Raw genomic sequence first — 20026 nt, 5'->3', positions numbered from 1 at the left:
CTAATAAATGTGTGATTACTGAGTCAGCCTTTTCTGGGCTCAAGGCAGTTACCCATTGAAAATCTGAATAAGTGTCAATGGTGTGATGCATATATTTTAACTTTCCAAATTCTGTGAAGTGGAAAACATCCATCTGCCAGATTTCATTCCTTTGAGTACCTTTTGGGTTAGTCCCTGCAGGTAATGGTATTTGGTTATAGAAAGAGCAAATAGGACCTCTCTTTATAATCTTCTTAGCTTGTTACCAGGTAATAGAAAACTCTTTCTTTAAACCTTTGCTATTGACATGTTTCTTATGAAATTCTGAGGCCTTCAGCACACTACCAATCAATAATCGGTCAATTTCTGCATTACCTTGAGCTAGAGGACCTGGCAGACCCATATGGGATCGGATGTGTGTTATGTATATGGGACAAAGCCTGATTATGTCTTGAACCTGAATGAATAACAAAGTCAATTCTGTATCATCCAGTATAAATTTAGTAATTTCAATATGCAAGACAATTCTTTCTGCATATTGAGAATCAGTAAGTATATTGAGAGGTTCTTTAAAATCCCTTAGTACCATGAGAATGGCATATAACTTTGCCTTTTGGACAGAATTATAAGGGCTTTGTTCCACCTTGCTTAAATCTGCTGATTTGTAACCTGCCTTTCCTGATTTATTTGTATCAGTATAAAATGTACGGGCTCCAGTTATTGGTGCATCATGTACAATTCGGGGAAGAATCTAAGTAGTTCTCTTTATAAGGTTAATTCTATCACTTTTGGGATAATTGCTTTTAATTTCTCCCCCCAAATTAGTACAAGCTCTTTGCCATGGGTCATTGTCTTCCCATAATTTTTAAATTCCATCAGTAGTAAAGGGCACTATAATCACTACTGGGTCTCTACCTGCTAGTTAACAAAGTTTCACTTTTCCTTTTAAATTACTTCAGAGACTTTTTCCATGTAAGTTTTTAATTTTTTACTTGGTTTATGTGGTAAAAAGATCCATTCTAATATCTTCCCTCTGCATTTTTTACTGGGTTTATGTGGTAAAAAGATCCATTCTAATATCTTCCCTCTGCATTTTTTTTACTGGGTTTATGTGGTAAAAAGATCCATTCTAAGATAATATCTTCCCTTTGCAGTAAGTGATTTGGATCTCATTATATCAAAGTGACTTCAGGGCAATTAGGCTTCTTACAAGGTGGCACAGGGATCCAACAGAGACTGTTCCAGCAAACATAGCTCCGTGGCCCTTTGACATCTACTTTCAGAAGTCATAGGTTGTCCTTCCCCCTCCTAGTCACAAGCTCACTCAGACTCAGGCATGAAGAAGGGCTTGGCCCATGGAACAGTGCTGGAAAGTTTGCGGACATGATTTAAAATTATGTCTTCTCTTTAATGGGGGATTCTGGCTTTTTTTTTTAAAGATAAGATCTCACTATGTAGTCCTGGCTGGCCTGCGTCTTGCTCTGTAGATGGGGCTTGCTTCTGTCTCCCAAGTACTGGGATTCAAGGTGTGCATCACCATGCCTACCCAATTATTACTCTTTTTGTGAGTCAGGTTCTCACTCTAGCCTAGGCTGGCCTAGAATTTACTGTGTAGCCTAGGCTGGCCTCAGACATTGGTAGTTCTCCTGCCTCAGCTTCCCAAGTGTTGAGATTACAGGTGTTGGCCACCATATGCAAATTCAAGGCCAGCCTAGGCTCTGAACTACATGAGATCTTGTCTTAAAAGAAAAAAAATAAAAAGACTATAAAAAGGCCTGTGAGAAGGCTACAAACACACACACACACACACACACACACACACACACACACACACACACACACACTACAATTTTAAAAATGAATCTCTCCTGTGAACATCTCCCCCCTCGTGCCCCCACCCCCTTGAGAAAGTGTCTCATTATTGCAACTGAAGATGATGCTGATCCTCCCATTCCCACCTTCTGAGTGCTAAAATCACAGGTCCACACCACAACATATTTAGTGCTAGGAATTGTACCTAGGGCTTTGGTCTTTCTTTACCAATATAAGACTACAAGTTCTAGTTTTGGTATTTAAGAAAAAAAAGGCTTTCTTAAGATCATTCCTAGACCCAACACAAAAGCCACAGAATAACTATGATATCCAGTAAAGATTATAAAATAATCTATTAAGTACAAATAGTTTGCCACAAATGTAAAGATGGTACTACAATTCTTAAGAACTTAAGAAACCCATAGCTTCTCTCAATGGGAAGAAATAAAGAATTATGGACTGGTAGGATGGCCCGGTGGGTAAGAAACCTGCCTTCAAGCCTGATCACATTAATGCAGTCCCTGCATGGGATCCACATGCAGAAGAAAAGAATCAGCCCCCTTTAGTTGTCCTCTGGCTCCCACCTGTGCACTGGGGCACACACACCTCATCCTCACGAAATACAAATATGTAGACAAAAATTTAAAGCAGTAAAACATTAAAGACTTAAGAATCCTAATTAAACATAAAAATCTCTTGACTAACTTGGTATAGCAATGTATGAAGAGTTTAAAACTAAGCATAAATTGGTTATAGAATCATTCTTGCTAGAATCAACAACACAGGCTTGCTGTGGGCTGCGTAAACATTATAACTCAAGTTCTACTCTCTGTAAGTAAGAGAAAAAAAACTATTGAAGGAAAAACAAAGAAACATGAAAATATATGTAGATAATATCATTCCTTACAAGAGATTCAGCAAGAAAAAAATAAAATAACTACCTTAGCGTTATTGCTAAATGTGGAATCAATATGAAAAATCAATAGCATTTCTTCATTCCCTAGTAACAGGAAATTCATATACCTCTGCACCAAAGATCTTTATAGACAAAACAGAAACAATCTTAGATGCTTAGCAACCTAACCAAGAATGTACAAAACCTTCATGAAGAATATTTTGAGTACCAAAAGGCAAAAAAAGACTAAAGTAAAATGTACATAATATTGTCGGACTAGAAAATCAATAGGGTAAGGATTATAATTCTGCATAATTCACTGTGTTTTCAATATTCCAACAAGTTTTTTCCGTGTGTGTGTGTGTGACTTTACAAGATGACACTAAAGACATGACCTAGAGAAACGGTATAAGAGAATGAAGTGCAGTTTGCTCCCCTTTCCCCAAGGAAGAATGTTCATTGTAGAATCATGGTAATTAGATACCATGCATCAATATTAAAAAAGAGCAACACAGTAGGACACAGGATAATTGATAAAGTATATATCATAAACCTGGTGGGTTCAGGGCACATTGACTTTCTGTCCTAAAAAGAAAAGGAAAAAGAAAATTTCTGTCCTAATAAGAAAAGGAAAAAGAAAAAACTACATTGATATCTCATAATCTTATGAGACATGGGTTTTCATATCTAGAAATTTTCAAACTGTTTCAGGATACTTTTTTGCTAAAAATTAACTGAAATTCCCACATCTGTTTGCTTATGTAAATCATAGCCACTGATCTTTATTACATTAGAAATGAAAACAAATTTATAAGTCATATGATGAGATAACACACACTTCATTAGTCATCAGAATGATGACATCATTACATGTTGTTCAGCCTCTGGAAGATTCCACTGCTCATGAAGAAATCAGAATGGAAGGGACAGTATTTTAATAATATAAAATGCCTTTGGCCATGCAAAAATGTTTTGGGACTCCAAATTTCTCCATATTACAATTTAAAAATAAACAACTTCTACAAATTCAAAGCTACATAAATGTCTAAACCTGAAAGAAATTCAAAGCTTTGTTAACTCCTATAATAAATTGTAAGAGAACACATTATGACCTTAGGAAAAGTAAGGGTCCCCTAAATTGACATCAATAGCACAAATTGTAAAGGAATGGCAAAAAAATTTGAACATCCTAAGTTTAGTACTTCTGTTTGACCAAATACCTCAAAAATGAATCTAAGAAGAAAGCCACAATCTGAGAGGAGTTGATTCTAGCATACACGTTGTGTTAGGTATTTCTCTGCTGCTCTGATAAATGCCATGACCAACATCATCTTAGGGAAGAAAGAGTTTGCTTTGGCTTTTGGTTCCACAGGCACAGCGTGTCTGTAACAGCCAAGAAGGCATGGCACGAATAAGAAGCTGGCTGATTACATTACATCTGTATACAGGAAGCCACAGCATGAGTAGGAAGCTGGCTGACTATATTACATCTGTATACAGGAACTATATAGAAAGCTCAGGAAGTGGGGCAAGGCCATAAACACTCAAAGCTGTTCCCCAGTGACATACCTTGTCCAGCAAGGCTGCACCTCCTCAAGTTTCCATAATCTCCCCTAACTTGGAACTTAGTGTTCAAATACACACTCCCATAGTGGTTAGTTCTCATTCAAACCATCACATTTGCTCCTTTTAGCTTCACGGCCATCTCATGATGCAGGATGCATTTAGTCTGACTTTAAAAGTCCTGACAATATTCAAGTCTCCACAATTGTTCAAAGTTCCAAAGTCTCTTCTGTGACGACTCAAGGCAATCTCTTTAACTGTGACTCTTTGTAATATATATATATATACACACACACACACACACACACACACACACACACACACACACACACCATGCCACAGCCTCAGTTTTATGTTACCTTGTGTCAAAGAAATTAGTCCATTCCATTTTAATTTAGCCTCAGGTAAGTGCTTAGAATATGGACAGAAAACAGTCAACTACCTCGTGAATGGCCTCTAACTCTGTTGCTAATAAAGTCCTCGCTCCTCAATGAAACATCATGTGCTGAGCCTCTAGTCGCTACTCTCCACACTTTTCTCAGCACTGTTGCCGCCCAGAATCCCACCAGAATGGTCTGGTAAGTTCTGCATATAGTATTCAAGGCTTGTTCTATCCCAGACTTCCAAAGAGCAACACAGTTTCTTCCCAGCAACAACCTCATTCCTCTCTTTACTGTGATAAAATACTATGACCAAAAGCATCGTAAAGAAAGAGTTAACACCATAACTGCTGAGTAAATAGAAACTGTCATCAAAAGTCTCCCAACAACAACAACAAAAAAGCGCCTAGGACCAGATAGTTTCAGCTCAGAATTCTACAAGACCTTCAAAGAAGAACTAATAACAATACTCCGCAAATTATTCCACATAATAGAAACAGAAGGAACAAAGGAAAGAGAGAGGAGAAAAACAAAATGAAACCTGTGTTATACAATGCTTCCAGCTCATATAAAGTCCCAAGGATGGCCCAGGGCAGGGAGGCTGGAGAGAACCAGAGAAGACAACTAAACTAGATTTCACCTGGAGAGATCTTTTTCTTCTCATTTATATTTAGTAATTTTAAAATGCTTTTGCTTATTTTACAAACACTATACTCACGGGTGCATTGATAATGGAAGTGTTCTGCTTACTGTAGGTTAGAAAACCCCATGGTCTCCCCACCCCTTCCAAACTGCCAAACTCAGAAGCGAGTGTATGCAACGGCTCTTAATGTAGAAAGTGTAGTTTTTCAAAGTCATCTAATTTTGATCCCTTGATAATTTTTTAAAATTCTGATTCTCTCAAGTACAGGCTCTTGAGTTCGGCAGATGAGAAAGTCTGCCCCTCGATATCAATGGAAAGATAGTTAATGGCTGGATTATAAATTCCCAAATTCTTGGCTCCTGTTAGCTTTCTTAGCCATGACCGATAGATCTGAGAGGACTTCTTAGGGAAGAACACATAGGTTGGCTCATGCTTTCAGAGGTTTCTGTCTGTAGTTGGCTGCCTCCGCTACTTTGGACTTGAGGTAAGACTGCACACCATGTTGTCTAGAAATGAGTGAAGAAGGAAACTTGCCTCATGGAGCACAAGGAACAGAGAGAGAGGAGGGGACTAAGGACTACATGTAACCTTTAAAAGCGCCCCCTTGGGGACCTACTTCCTATAGCTAGATGGCGCCTTCTAAAGTTCCCACCACCTTCTAAAATATCTTCAGCTAGGGACAAAGTGTTTTCCCTCATGAACCTGCGGGGAATAGTTAATAGTCTAACCATGACAGTCCCCCCCCCCCCCCCCCGTGTGTGTGTGCTTATTCTTATACAGTCAACTTCTTTGTAAAATGCCAGTTTGATAACAGGTTTAGGGAAATGGCCATATATAGTTGATGGCTATGTAATAAACAAAGATTTGGAACTATCTTTCAAATTAAAAGTACATGTGCCTATGGACACAAATTCTACTCGTGAGACTTTATCGGCAAACCTAGTACTAATAGTATATCACGGCAGCAGTACCCTCCCATGGAATTGTGAACTACAACACCACAGGCATTCAGTGAGAACCAGGCGGCTGATCAAACAGCCAAGCCCTCACTCTACTAGTGCAGAGGACATCTAAGACGTGAAAATCAGCAACACAGTGTGTCCCTGCGTTATCTGTGAGAAGAAAAGAAGGCGTGCATGTTTATGAACACCTAGAACTCTGCTAAAGAGAAACTCGAGGAACTGGTAATAGTGGTTACACGTGGGGAGGAAAACAGACTTGCTGAGGGACAGAATAGGGAAAAAAATACATTTCATAACGTATCTTTTCCTGCCTTTGTGTATGACTTGTACGTGTTCAAAAGCAAAATCTGCTTGAAGTCAGAGATAGCCATTTTCTTATTCATTAAATTACAATAGATTTCCCGCCCACACATGAGTGTTCTTTTTCTCTTTTATTCTTTTAGTATTTTGGGGGGAGGCACCACCCAGCTCCCAAATAAATCACACATGGAAGCTTATTCTTAGTTATGAATGCCCAACCTTAGCTTGCCTTGTTTCTTACCAGTTTTACTTAAGTTATCCTGTTTACTTTTCCCTTTGGGATTTTATCTTTCTTACTTTTGTGTATCTTATTTTTCTTCTTTCTCCATGGCTTGCTGTGTAGCTGGTGGCTGACACTGATATCTTCCTCACCTTGTTCTCTTTCTATTTATCCTCTCTGCCTGCCAGCCCTGCCTATCCTTGCTCCTGCCTCGCTATTGATCATTCAGCTCTTTATTCGGATCACCAGGTGTTTAGACAGGCAAAGAATCACAGCTTCACAGAGTTAACCAAATGCAGCATAAACAAAAGTAACACACCTTAAAATAATATTCCCCAACACATGAATACTTAAATTCATTGTGAAACAGCAATTCTTTGACAGTTGAAGAAATATACCACACAGTCAAGCATAAACCTTCCAAGAGAACATTATCCTGTAGGCTCAATTTCCTTCATCTGAAGAGAAGAGGCTAGCCGGACATGCCTGTCCTGTGCACAGTACTCATAAGCAGGAGGTAGGAAGGATGAGGAATTCAAGGCCAGTCTGAGCTACACAAGACCCTGTCTAAGAAAGCTAAAACTAAACTAACCACCAACCAACCAATTAATCAACTAAGGCTACTTTTCAGGTGGTACCATTCATGGATTACCAAGGAACCACCTAACCCAAAATATTTCCTCCTGTTTGCACCAATCCTAGAAGCTCTTGCTTCATTTTATTTCATTTCATTATAAAAGCATCTCATTAGCTTGTGTTCTCCTGCAGATATTCAACATGGCTCATAACATCAGGGTAGGTTTGCAGGTTCTCTGAAGTACGCTGTTTCTAGAGAAACAAAATTAGAATGTTGGAAGGAAAATGAAAAACTCATATAACCCTACAAAGAACTTGATATTTAGATACCTGTCAGAGGACTTCCTGGGTAGTATGGTCACTATTGGGGCACTAAGCATTTAGGAGAAATTAAAGAAAGGATACAATTTAAAGCGGGTGTCAGATATGCAGATTTATGAAGTTCACCTGGACTTACAGCCAAGATAAGCTCGACACTGAAACCTTAAAAAGGTCAAAACTAACAGGGATTGAATCCTAGGTCCCTGGGTATTTCAGATGTATGTGGGGGTGAGGGGCCTGTCGTAATAGCATGCCAATTATGAAACTTTTGCATACGTCATCTACTCCAAATATATGTCGATGTATATTCTCAAAATACTGGTGTCATATTGGATGAGCAATGTTGCTGTCATGATGTGTGTTCCCAGGAGCGGGTAAGTTAGTTCTAGTAGTTCAAGTAGGCTTTCCTCCTCCTGGTGGCATTTCAGGGACTCCCATACAGAAGTATGACCCTCCCCAGTGGGAAAAATATGCAGTGTACCCAAAAGTATCTTCCCACAGAGCTCCTTCTCATGACAACATATCTCAGACTGCTGTTGGGAACACTGGATTTACTGCTGTTCCTGCTCTGGCCTCACCTCCCATTTCTCCCTGGATCATCACTTTTACCTTGTTTTGCCGTCCTCTCCCCGAATGACTACATACCCTGTAGGGTGGTTCAAGCCTGGAAGATACGGATGATGCGAAATGACGAGGAAACTGCCACACCAGGTCACTTGCAACACTAACAACGACACCTCAGTGCATGGGCTCAATCAGGAGGCTCTCGCTTGCGGTCTGAGGATTTAGGGAACAAGAGTCTCATGGTATTTCAGGCTGGCCTGGACCTGGTTAAGTCCTGTGTCTTCTGAAGCAATTACAATCTATGATAAGAGTCGGAATAGTGTCAAATTAGAGCAAATTTGCATGTTGCATCTCAGGAAAGCCTGTCCTTTGGGTACCGTGGTGCTCTCTGGAATGATATCCTAATCTTCTTTGGCCTAAGAAATGGATTTTGGCCTTAGGGTTCCCTAAGGAAATTATATTGTTTTCCTCACTCATTTTCTTTGATTCACCTAAAATTTTTAAATTCTGGTGAGGTTAAAATTAAATTTCACTAGAGTTAGAGGTTCTAGACAATAGAACACTGATTTGAGAGTCCTGGCCAACAGTCTCTAATGGTGAGAGATGGAAGTTGATCGTGTGTCTGCGGGGGTGGGCTGGGAGGTTTCTTAGTTTGCTATCTATGGCTATGATAAAGTATGATGACCAGAAACAACTTGGGGAGGAGAAGGTTCATTTGACCTCATAGCTTTATAGTTCATTATTGACATAGGTTTTTATCACTGTGAAGAGAACCCCATGACCTACCACAGCAACTCTTACAAATGAAAACATTTAATTGGGGCTGGCTTACAGTTCAGAGGCTTAGTCCATTCTCAGCATGGTGGGAATGGCTGCGTGCAGGTAGACATGGTGCTGGAGAAGGAACTGAGGGTTCCACATCTTCACCCACAGGCAGCAAAAGGAGACTGTCACATAAAGACCTCAAGCCCTCCTCCACAGTGACATACTTTTTCCAACAAGGCCACACCCACACCAAAAATGCCACACCTCATCATAGCACAACTCCCTGTGGGCTAAGCATTCAAACACATGACTCTGTGGGGGCCATACTTATTCAAACCACCACAATCATGAAGGGAAGTCAGGGGGAACTCAAGGCAAGAATCCAGAAACTGAAACTGAGGTAGAGGCCATGGAGGAATACTGCCTACCGGTTTGCTACTCATGGCTTGCTCAGAATGCTGTCTTATACAACCTAGAACCCCTTGCCCAAGGTGACATCACTCACCATGATCTGGGCCCTCCCACAACAGCCATTAACCAAGACAATACTCCCACAGACTTGCCTATCAGCCAGCCTGACAGAGGTTTTTTTTTTTTTTTTTGTTTTTTTTTTTTTTTTTTTTTTTTTTTTTTTTTTTTTGGTTTTTCGAGACAGGGTTTCTCTGCAGCTTTTTTAGAGCCTGTCCTGGAACTAGCTCTTGTAGACCAGGCTGGCCTCGAACTCACAGAGATCCGCCTGCCTCTGCCTCCCGAGTGCTGGGATTAAAGGCGTGCGCCACCACCGCCCGGCGACAGAGGTATTTTCTCAATTGAAGCGCCTCATTAGACAATTCTAGCTAGTATCAAACTGACAAAAAAAACCAAAAAACCTGCACCAAAAAGAGGGTGTACACTTATATTTGTGTGTTTACATGTGTACATGTGTGTGTGTGCGTGTGCGTGCGTGCGTGCGTGTGTGTGTGTGTGTGTGTGTGTGTGTAGTGGGCAGAATATATGAATTTAGGTTTTCTCCAGCCTTAGTGTCCATCTGACTATTTTGTCCCATTTAAAAAAAATTATGAAGTTGTCTTAAAAGAGTTTGAAAAATAATTTGTTTTCTTCTGTCTCTGGAAAGAATGGTAAGATGCTGAATCACAGTGCATAGCAAACAAAAAACAGGTTAAAATTAAAGTCTTTCTTTCCTGTCCACTCCCCTGAAGCTGCACAGTGCAGAGCTGCCTCCTGTCCTGACTCTGCTTCGCAGTCATTGTGTTCGTCTCACAGTTCCTGACTTTTCCATCCCTTTCTTCTTTCTTCAGATCTTTTCCACTGGAATTTAATTTCCCCCTCTCTTTTTTATTGGAGAAAGGGTTGCAGAGGATGCCCATGAACTCCCGACCTCCCCAGTGCTGGGATAACAGGTGTGGTCACCCACCTAGCTTCCTCCTCCTCTGCTTCCTTCTCTTCTTCCTCCCCTTCCTCCTCCTCCTTTCCTTTTATCTTCAGTAACAGAAACTACTTTCGCTTCTCCTGTTTTCCCCACCATCATTCCCCCTTCGTGACCGGACCTCCATGTGCTCCTTTCTCAAAAAAGCTGGAGAGAAATAGAAGAGCAAAGATGGCTGATTCTTATAAGCACACTTGTCTCTGACCTACGAATGCTATTCAATATATACATGTATGTATGTATCCTATACAAAACGATACCTTCTGTACGTACTACCTGTGCGTTATGTTGTGAGTTCAGCAGGGCGCCACTAGACAGCTCTTTTCACCGTTTAAAAGAGCTGACAAATTAGTGCAGCAATAAGACATTTTTACTGATGCTCCTGCAACCAGTCCGTTTTAAAAATTCATACCAGTATTTAATATCACAGCATAGCAAATGGATTCAGAGTTTCCCTCAAAATAGTAATTAAGTCATATATGATTAAAGCAAATGAACAAAATATCCAGGTATTGGTCAATTAAGTGAACAAAGCTTCCCATCTATCTTCCTCTGGTTAGATGTCTGAACTCAGATGAAAAGGCCCTTTGTGTCTTTCTTGTGCTGAGCACGATAAGAGAACCATTGAGCAGGAACTAGGTCAGCTGCCTTCCGCTGCTTATCAGTCATCAAAGCCTGCTTCTTAGACTTAGAAGTTTCATGTCTATTAAACGGACTCCTCATTGTCTTCTCTCCAAGCCAGAAGTCTGTGAGCTAGTCATGCACATTCAATCATGTTTTATAGCACAGTGGGGAAGGGGTAGCTTTCTATGATCTTTCTAAATTGTGATTATTTTTGACCTGCATATCTAATTGTTTGCTGAACAAATACTTTACATTTAAATTATTCAAACATATATTCAGGCTGAGTCCAACATTACAGAGTCAATGGTAGGAGGATTTTCAAAGAGAAAACAAAAAGGAACGAGGCTAATGGCACACACCTATAGTCCCAGTATGTGTGGGACTGACACAAGAGGATCAGGGGTTCAAGACCAACCTCAGCTACCTGAGACCCTGTCTCAAAAACAAAACACAGAACAATAGCAATAGCAAAGTAAAAACAGACTTAGAAAATAAACTCATGGAAAATAATAGTTTCAGCTGTGATCTGAATGTGAGATATGCCCCACCGGCTCAAGTATGTGAACACTTGAGGTCTTCAGCTGCTTACGCTGTTTAAGAGTTGGGGAACCTTTAGGACAATGGTTCTCGACCTGTGAGTTGTGACCCGTTTGGGAGGTCAAACAGCTCTTTCACAGGGGTCGCTTAAGACCATCAGAAAACACAGATATTTATATTACGATTCATAACCGTAACAAAATTACAGTTATGAAGTAGCAAGGGAAATTTTACAGTTGAGGGTCACCACAACCGAATTAAAGGGTTGCAGCATTAGGAAGGTTGAGAACCCCTGCTTTAGGAGGTGGAACTTTGACGGGGTACGGGGAGTGGGCAACTGGGGTGTACTTGGAGGTTTTACAGCTCACTCTTATCACATGCCCCATCTTTGCTTCTTGAGTTTGGAGCCAGTGTCACCCACATCATGGTCCTGCCACCATGGAGCAAGTACCACACCTTCTCCCAGCACGGTGAACTGTATCCCCCTCAGACTACAGGCTAAACCAGTAATTCTTCCCTTCAGTTGCTGCTTGTCATGTGTTTGGTCACAACAATGAGAAAAGTAACTCATACTGTTGTTGCTTGGTTTTGGTCAGAGTGAAATCAGCATCCAATGGTGAGGGCCATGTCCTGTTGCCATGGCAATGATTGTGCTGTCACAAATTTAGTGCTGTGGTTTCACAGAGAAGAGAAACAGATGGTCTGGAGAAGAATGAAGGGTTGGAAGAAGGTAGAAGCATAAATGATAAGCAAAGGCAACATCACCGTAGCTCTACAAAAGCCACGTAGAAGAAAGAGCTCAGCCAGGTAGAACTACAAGGCATTTTCTAGGGAGGGGGCAACCCTGGCTACCTTAACTTAGAACGGAGTGCCAGTGAGAAAGCGAAGAGCTGACAGGGAGCCCATCATAACTCACGCTGACTCACTACTGCCCCAGCCGTCACCGTATGGACCACTACTGAAGTCAGAGGTGTGGCTAATGCTGGCTCTGCTGGGAAGGTCCATGTCTGCCATATATTTCAAGCAGCCACATTTTTAGACATGTTTGTTTTCTGATGATTGACAAGCTCAAAACACAGGCTCAGACAGCTGTGTTGGAGAATTTAGAGCCTACACAGTAAAGTCAGGTGAACCATCTTGACCCTGACCCAATCCTGCATCTACTTTGGTACTATGGAAACCAGTGTTCACAGACAAGACAGTGTAATTGAGATATTCTGAAATTGACTATGCTGATTTTTTTTTAAAAAAAACTGTCTGCCCAGAATTTTTCTGTCATAATAGGTAAATAAATCATTAAAGCTTATTGCTGTGGTATGGTTGTGCACCTCCAAATTTCCTGTGCTGAAATCTCTTAAAAATATATTAATTTCCTGTGTCTGTGTGCCTTCAGGTGTGTGTACCTACAGTGAGTGTGTGCGTACGTACAGTGTCTGTGTGCCTGCGTGTATGTGTACGTACAGTGTGTGTGTGCCTGCGTGTGTGTGTATGTACAGTGCATGTGTGTGTACGTACAGTGCGTGTGTGTGTACGTACAGTGTGTGTGCAGGACTCCATGGAGGTTGGAAGGTGCTGGATCTCCTGGAGTTTCACTCACAGAGGGCTGAGATGTATGTGGGCGCCGGGAATCGAGCCCAGGTCCTCTGAAAAGCAGCAAGTGCTTTTCACAGTTGAGCTGCTTCTCCAACCCTCCTATGTTGAACTCTTAATCCCCAAAGTAGCGGTCTCCTCCTGCTCTTCTCATCCTTAGCCTCCTCTCATCCTCCCCCTCCTCTTTCTCCTTCTTCTCTCCCTACCCCCTTCCTGCTTCCCTCTGTTCAAAGCAAGCACGCATATGTGCACACCAAACCCCCTCTATTTATGTCCAGAAAAACTTTTGTCTTGCTCAAGCTTGCTTTCTTTATTAGGGAGCTTTCAGGTGCAGGTATGAGCACACATGTGCACATGCACACACATAGGCACACACACACTCACGGCCAAGCCCCAGTTCCTAGACGATGAATTACAGCAGCACTGGGCCATTCTCATGAGAAAAGTGCTTCATGTCTTCCCCATGTCCTGAAGAGCCAAAGAACAAGACGGTGAGAGCCTGAGGAGCAGTGTGTTAGGGCTGCAGCTAAGGCAAGCTTCTTGCCCCAGCACTGTGAAATCACGGCCTTTTGGTAGTGTATTTAATTTGAATTCACATTCTGGCTCCTGCACTATTTCCAGAGAGACTGACAAAGCAAGAGTCCCATTATTTCTAATTGTGCCAAGTTTGATTACTTCAAAGTACCTTTTCCGTGCATTCATATAGGGAAATGAATGCTCTACTATGTATTAATGATGGCTTTGTAGTGATGAATTTGCTCAGATCATTCTGGAAGCCACTCTACTGGCCTAAAGGAAGATTCAAAGCATCGTCAGCACAAATGGTCTAATGGTCTGCCCTTCCCTCTGTTAGGAAGTCTTTCTACTGTGTAACTTCTAAGTCCCACAGCTGAGTGGGCGACAGAGGCCTCAGCAGAGGTGGGTGAGGGGATAGGCCATGGCCGAGTGAGGCACTGTTGACTCTCCACACCAGTGCTGTGCCGCCTTCCTCTTGTGCCACTGGAGCTCTATGGGTGGGGGGTCTCCAGCTGAAGTCATTGAGGTGTCAATCAGGCTGAAACAGAAGTGTTTTTTTGTCCCCCTTCAGACTAGTTGTCGTGCCTGAGCTCTCAAAGGTAACAAACAGTTGAGGACCCTCCCTCACTGGATTCCTAGTCCTGGGGCCCCAAGAGGAGCCTTAGACTCTGAGGCAAGTCTCCCTTCCCTACGGCAGCCTCCTGGCATAAACAAGTCCTGGGCTCAGGAGGACCTAGCTAAGGCCCTGGCTCTGCCATGCAGGGTGGTTGGATGACCTTAGGCAAACTATTTGAACTCTTGATGTCTTTCCTCACTTGAAAACTGTGATGATAATCTCTGCAAAGCTCTCCTGGACACACGCAGGGAGAAAAGAGAAAAATCAAAAAGCATCTCATCCCTCAGGCTCCCTGCAGTTTCATTTTCTGCTCCTGGAAACTTATTTCCTTGCCCTGGTCTGGAGAGTGAGATGAGCCCTGTCTAGAAAAACACGGGGAGAAAACTGCATGGCCACCTCTCCTATGCAGGCTGGTGGGTGTTTAGGAAAACATTAACCCAAAGTCCCCTGCCCACCTGCTTCGCAAGAGGAAACCTTGGAACTTTTGAGTTTACAGGCCTGAAATATCTCTTTGCCTTCAGCTTAAGTAACTACAAACCATCTGTCTGTCTTAAGACTGACAATATGCATAATATTGTGGCCATCCAATATGCTGTCATGCCCTCTGTCCAGCATACGTCAGAAATTTCTCTGTATGCATACACATATGTAGCTCTTAATTTCAGACTCTCCCGGTTCACCACATCCTCTTTACACCTTCTTTTCCAAGTTGCTGGCAGAGTGAGCTTTTTCTTCCTTCTTGTATTTTCTTTTCTGCCTAGCTAAGCTCCAGGTTCAATTAACCAAGAGTGACTGCCACCTGGGTTTGCTGGTAAAGAGGCTAGTACAAGTCAGACGGCAGCAGACCCGACAGAAGGGGGAGGCCTAGCAATAAATCACCGTAAAGGGGTGTTTTCATCTTCCCTTAATTCTGAGGCTGGGCCCAGATGCATGGGTATGAATTGCTGTGCCTGTTTGTCATGGGTTATCTTCCTTTTCCAGACAGAGGAAATAGGAACGACAGTCGGCTCTTTTTGGTTTTCCTAAATAGCTGATTGTTTGTTCTTCTCCCCTCCAAACTACATTTGAAAGGCTATTTGTTTCTGACGCTGAATTTGTGGGGGCACTTGTGTGACTTTTCCTCACTAGATAAGAACAAACATCTGGTCACCCAAGACACTGACAACAAGTAATTTCACCAAAGTCCAATTTGGTAAACTAATGGACTCATTGGGATTACTTACAGAGCACAGGTGAAGTGTTACAGGATCATGGATGACTCAGAATCACCTACATTACCAAAGGCCCACCTCAGCATGTGACAGCTCCAGACAGCAGAATCCCCCAGCTCTTCCAAATGCCTCACAGGAAGTCCCACAGGTGGAGAGTCTCCCCAGCTATCCTCACTGCTTTTAACCTGGAGGAAAGGATTTGTGAATCATGTAAGTTTCAGGACTTTTCTGATACTTGTGAGTTGTTTATTTTCAGAGCTTGGTAAATTGTTTGCTTTCTGAGTCTCAGTAAGCATCCCTCTAATTTGTAAGTTTAAATTCAGAGGAGATTGTTATACACAATTAGCATCTTGCTCTTCTCCCCACCCCAAAAAAGGTTCCTCCCTGGATCATACTTAAAGCAGGAATGACCAAGATGACACCTGCGGGAATGACAAGGAAGCCATGTAGAAGCATACGTACCAGGTCCTTGGAAAGATGTCCTATTCACCACGAGTAACAACTCCAATCTGCAAAGTATGTTTGTCCTCTTTAGGTTAGTAGCAGTTGGAACCTGGCTTATTCTCACTTTATCCTAGTTTCCTCTTTAATGAGCCAAAAAGTTTTCAGTCCTATTTTCAAGCAGAAAGTTGCTAATATAGGGCATCAATTCACTTGCCCTCCTAGATTATTTTCAAAGTGTCAATTTTTTTAGTCATCCAACACAAAAATTGTCCTCACTTTGCTTCTTAGCTCCATGACCAACCACTTAGGCCCTTCCTCTCTGGGACTTGACATAGGAAAAGAACAAAGACAGTATCTCCTAGTCCCAAAAACAGTAAGGGTCTTTGCACTAGGGCCCAGCAGCCTTTGTACTTAGGCTGTATACCCAGCATGCCTCTTGTCCTTAACAGCCTAAATTCCTCAGTTTCCCCACATTCTTTTTTTTTGTTGTTGTTGTTTGTTTTTCGAGACAGGGTTTCTCTGCAGCTTTTTTAGAGCCTGTCCTGGAACTAGCTCTTGTAGACCAGGCTGGCCTCGAACTCACAGAGATCCGCCTGCCTCTGCCTCCCGAGTGCTGGGATTAAAGGCGTGCGCCACCACCGCCCGGCTCCCCACATTCTTTTTAATACTGTTTTGTTTTGTCTAAAACAGAGTCTCATCATGCAGTTCAGGCTGGCTCCAAACTCTCAATTCTCCTGCCTCAGCCTGAGTACTAGGATTAGAGGTGTATATTACCACACCCAACCTCATTTATTCAAAAACCAAAAGCAAGTTCTGTTGCCAGTAGGTTACAGTAGGGCTCTGGAACTTGGTTCTGACCCAGGTGAAACCTTAAGCAAGCCTTCCTCTGTCTTCATCTGCAGCATCTGTACAGGGCCTGACGGTGTGGCTCATAGATCGAGTCACTGTAAAGTCAACTAAGTTAGCGTATGTGCTTGAACGCTGTGAGCTATGGTATCTCTGCTCATGTCAGTAGTGATGGACTACACTCTGTTTTAAATTGTGTATTATAGTATGTGTTTATATATGGGCATGATTGAACTGTGCTGCATGTGTGGAGGTCAGAGGACAACTTCGTCGAGCTGGTGCTCTTTTTCCATCTTTACATGAATTCCAGATATCGAATTCTGGTCATTAGATTTGTGTGACAAGCATTTTGACCTGCTGGCCATCTCACCTGCCGTCATGTTGTTGATAATAGTAGTTTATTACTAATTCCAAGTCAGCTCTGCTATTCTCATGTAGAATCCTAGGGTGGTCTGTTCGTCTCCTCACTCTCCTTCCAGTCATTTCTATCATCCTACTTGATCCATCCTTTCCAACATCTGCATTCCCTGACCCTGAAGCATATGCACAAGTGCACATATGCAGAAACTCTAAAACTCTTTCGCCCTTTGTCCTAATTCCTGATTTATGGTTTTTCATTCATCACACATTTACTTTTCCAAAATAACTCCATTTTCATATTTATCTTCACTGCGTAAAAAGTAGATATAGTAGAAGCAGCAATCAAGAGGGTGTATCAGTTCAGGAAACAGGAACAACTAGGCATTTTAATAAGAAAGGGATTAAAAACAGGAATTAAGTGCTAATAAAAGGGATAAAGAAACTGAAATTATATTAAAGGGCACACCATAATAGCTACAGAAGTCAACTGTCAAAATTGTCTTTCAGTGCTCATTACCTGGGCAGTTATTGGCACATAGATGTTGACCTCAAACACTTATCTACAACAGCAATAGAAAGACAACTTCTACCTCAGGATACCTTCTAAATCACATCACAGGCAACTTTCTGATACAACCTAGTTAGTGTCCAGAAATCTAGCTGCAAGGGAGGCCAAAAACCAAAGTTTCAAAGTTTTTTGTCATCTAACCTTCAAGAACACATATAGGAGGCTTTAGGAACAGATGGCAATCCATGCAATAAAAATATAATCTATATTCCTTATAGATCAGGGACAACAGAGCTGTGGTTCAACAGAGAACTTGCCAGCAGAAGAAAGAAGTTTTCAGGATTGCATAGTTGTGACTATTAGATTATTCCCGCATTTTCTTATGTTTTAATACATCTATAGTAGGTGTTTTTAAAAATGTGCCAGGAGACTATTTCAAGTCATAATAAAAAATTCCTTTATTTATTAAATAAAATGTTTTGAACTATTGTTAGGTGTCAAACTTGATAGATATTAGAGATTCAGTAGTGAACAAAACAGAAAAAATTTGTGGAGGGTTTGGGAAAATGAAACATTAAATTGCTTGGTTACTACTCAGGTTCAAGGACAATCTTTGCCACTTAATCACTATATTGCTTGAACAAAGTTGTTTATGGTCGCCAGACAGGATTTGAGATATATGCCGCCATACCTTACTCCTTTACGTCACACTTGAGGACTGAGAGCAGCTCCCTGTATGATTGGGGTGAAAGGAGTTCAGGTGTGCGTGGGATGCCATGCAGAACCAGATTGTAAAGGTGGTTTCCAAACTTTGAAAAGAGTTTGACTTTAACTCTGAGGATACTTCTGAGCTCCTGGAAGACCAAAAGTCAGAGAGTGGTTATAATAATCACACTTATCCTTTTGAAGACATTCCTTTGCCTGGAGTGTGGGCAATAGCCAAGAGTAAAGATGTCTAACCACACTTTAATAAAAAGAACTGGGGAGTGGTAGAAAGACAGAGTGGTATCATTCTTGAAGCATCCAGCAGGTAATTGGCTAGAAAACAAAGTATGCTCTTGGTTGTGATCTATATATTCTTTTTTTTTGTCATTCTTTATTCTCTGTTACAATTATTCATTCATCTAATCTTGTCTTATTGTTTCCTTTTGTCTCACTATGTAACCCTGGCTGTCCTGGAAATCATTATGTAGACCAGGTTGGCCTCGAACTCACAGAAATCTGCCTGCCTCTGCCTCCTGAGTGCTTGGATTAAGGGTGTGCACCACTGCGCCCTTATCTTATTGATCTTTTAAAGACAGAGTTTCTGTATATACTCCAGACTTGAAATTCTCCAACCTCAGCCTCACTCCAGATCTAAGATTACAGGTGTATGCATTTTAATTAGGAAAAAAAATCTTTTAATCAGTTGTCTTCTTAGGACAACTGTGCTGTCTGGTCTGTTGGTCTTTGGAAGCACATGCCCACAGAGTTATTTAACATTATTTCAATTCCAAGCTTTGGATGGGGAAAAGGATGGTGCATTTGCCTTGGTGGCTCTCTAGCTCTTCAGTGTTGCTTAGAGATACTGTACAAGGGCTGGGAGATGGCTCAGCAGTTAAGAACATGTGCTACTCTTGCATAGGATCCAAGTTCAAGTCCCAGAACCCATGTCCAGTCCCTCACAACTGCTTATAACTCTAGCTTCAGGGGAATCTGACATTCCCTTCTGGCCCCCATGGGTAACTGTGCACGTGGTGTGTGTGTGCGCCCCCCCACACACCTAAAGATAAAATAAATCTCATAAACATTCCATTCATTCTCTTTTTAGGACAACACTTCAATCTGAGCTTTGTTAAGTAGCCATCTTAAAGGGCAACAAGAAACATGTCACATAATCCTAACATTCATCTTCTGGTTCCTGAACTACTTTTTACAGTAGAGTTTAATCTGGTTTGTTTGGAGTAACAGAGATGGGACAGAATCCCTTACACATACACAAGGGATGTGTAGAGGCAGACCTACCTCGGAACACTGCTGAATGAACCAAGATGCTCCTGTGATGTGAGACGAACCAAAAGGATTCTTTCTCCACAGAATGAACCAAGGCACACAAAAGAAGTCCAGAATGATGGAGCAAGAAAGAGGTCACACTCATTCTGAGAGTGACACTCATTCACGAGAAACCAACGTCTTCTTATGGAGCAGCAGGGCAAAGAAGCTTACAGAGAAGAGAACAGTAGGACATGGCCCAGATGACAGACTATGACAAGATATAACAAGAGAGAGGGATAGGGGCTTCTAGATAGGCACACTTGCATCCTTGTGTGTGTTTCCAACACTTGTCTCAATATTTGAAATCTATAGTAAAGCATAGATTTCCACTTGT

This window comes from Arvicola amphibius, chromosome 12, assembly GCF_903992535.2.
Source record: "Arvicola amphibius chromosome 12, mArvAmp1.2, whole genome shotgun sequence".
Lineage (NCBI taxonomy): Eukaryota > Metazoa > Chordata > Mammalia > Rodentia > Cricetidae > Arvicola > Arvicola amphibius.
Note: the sequence above shows the minus strand (reverse complement) of the source record.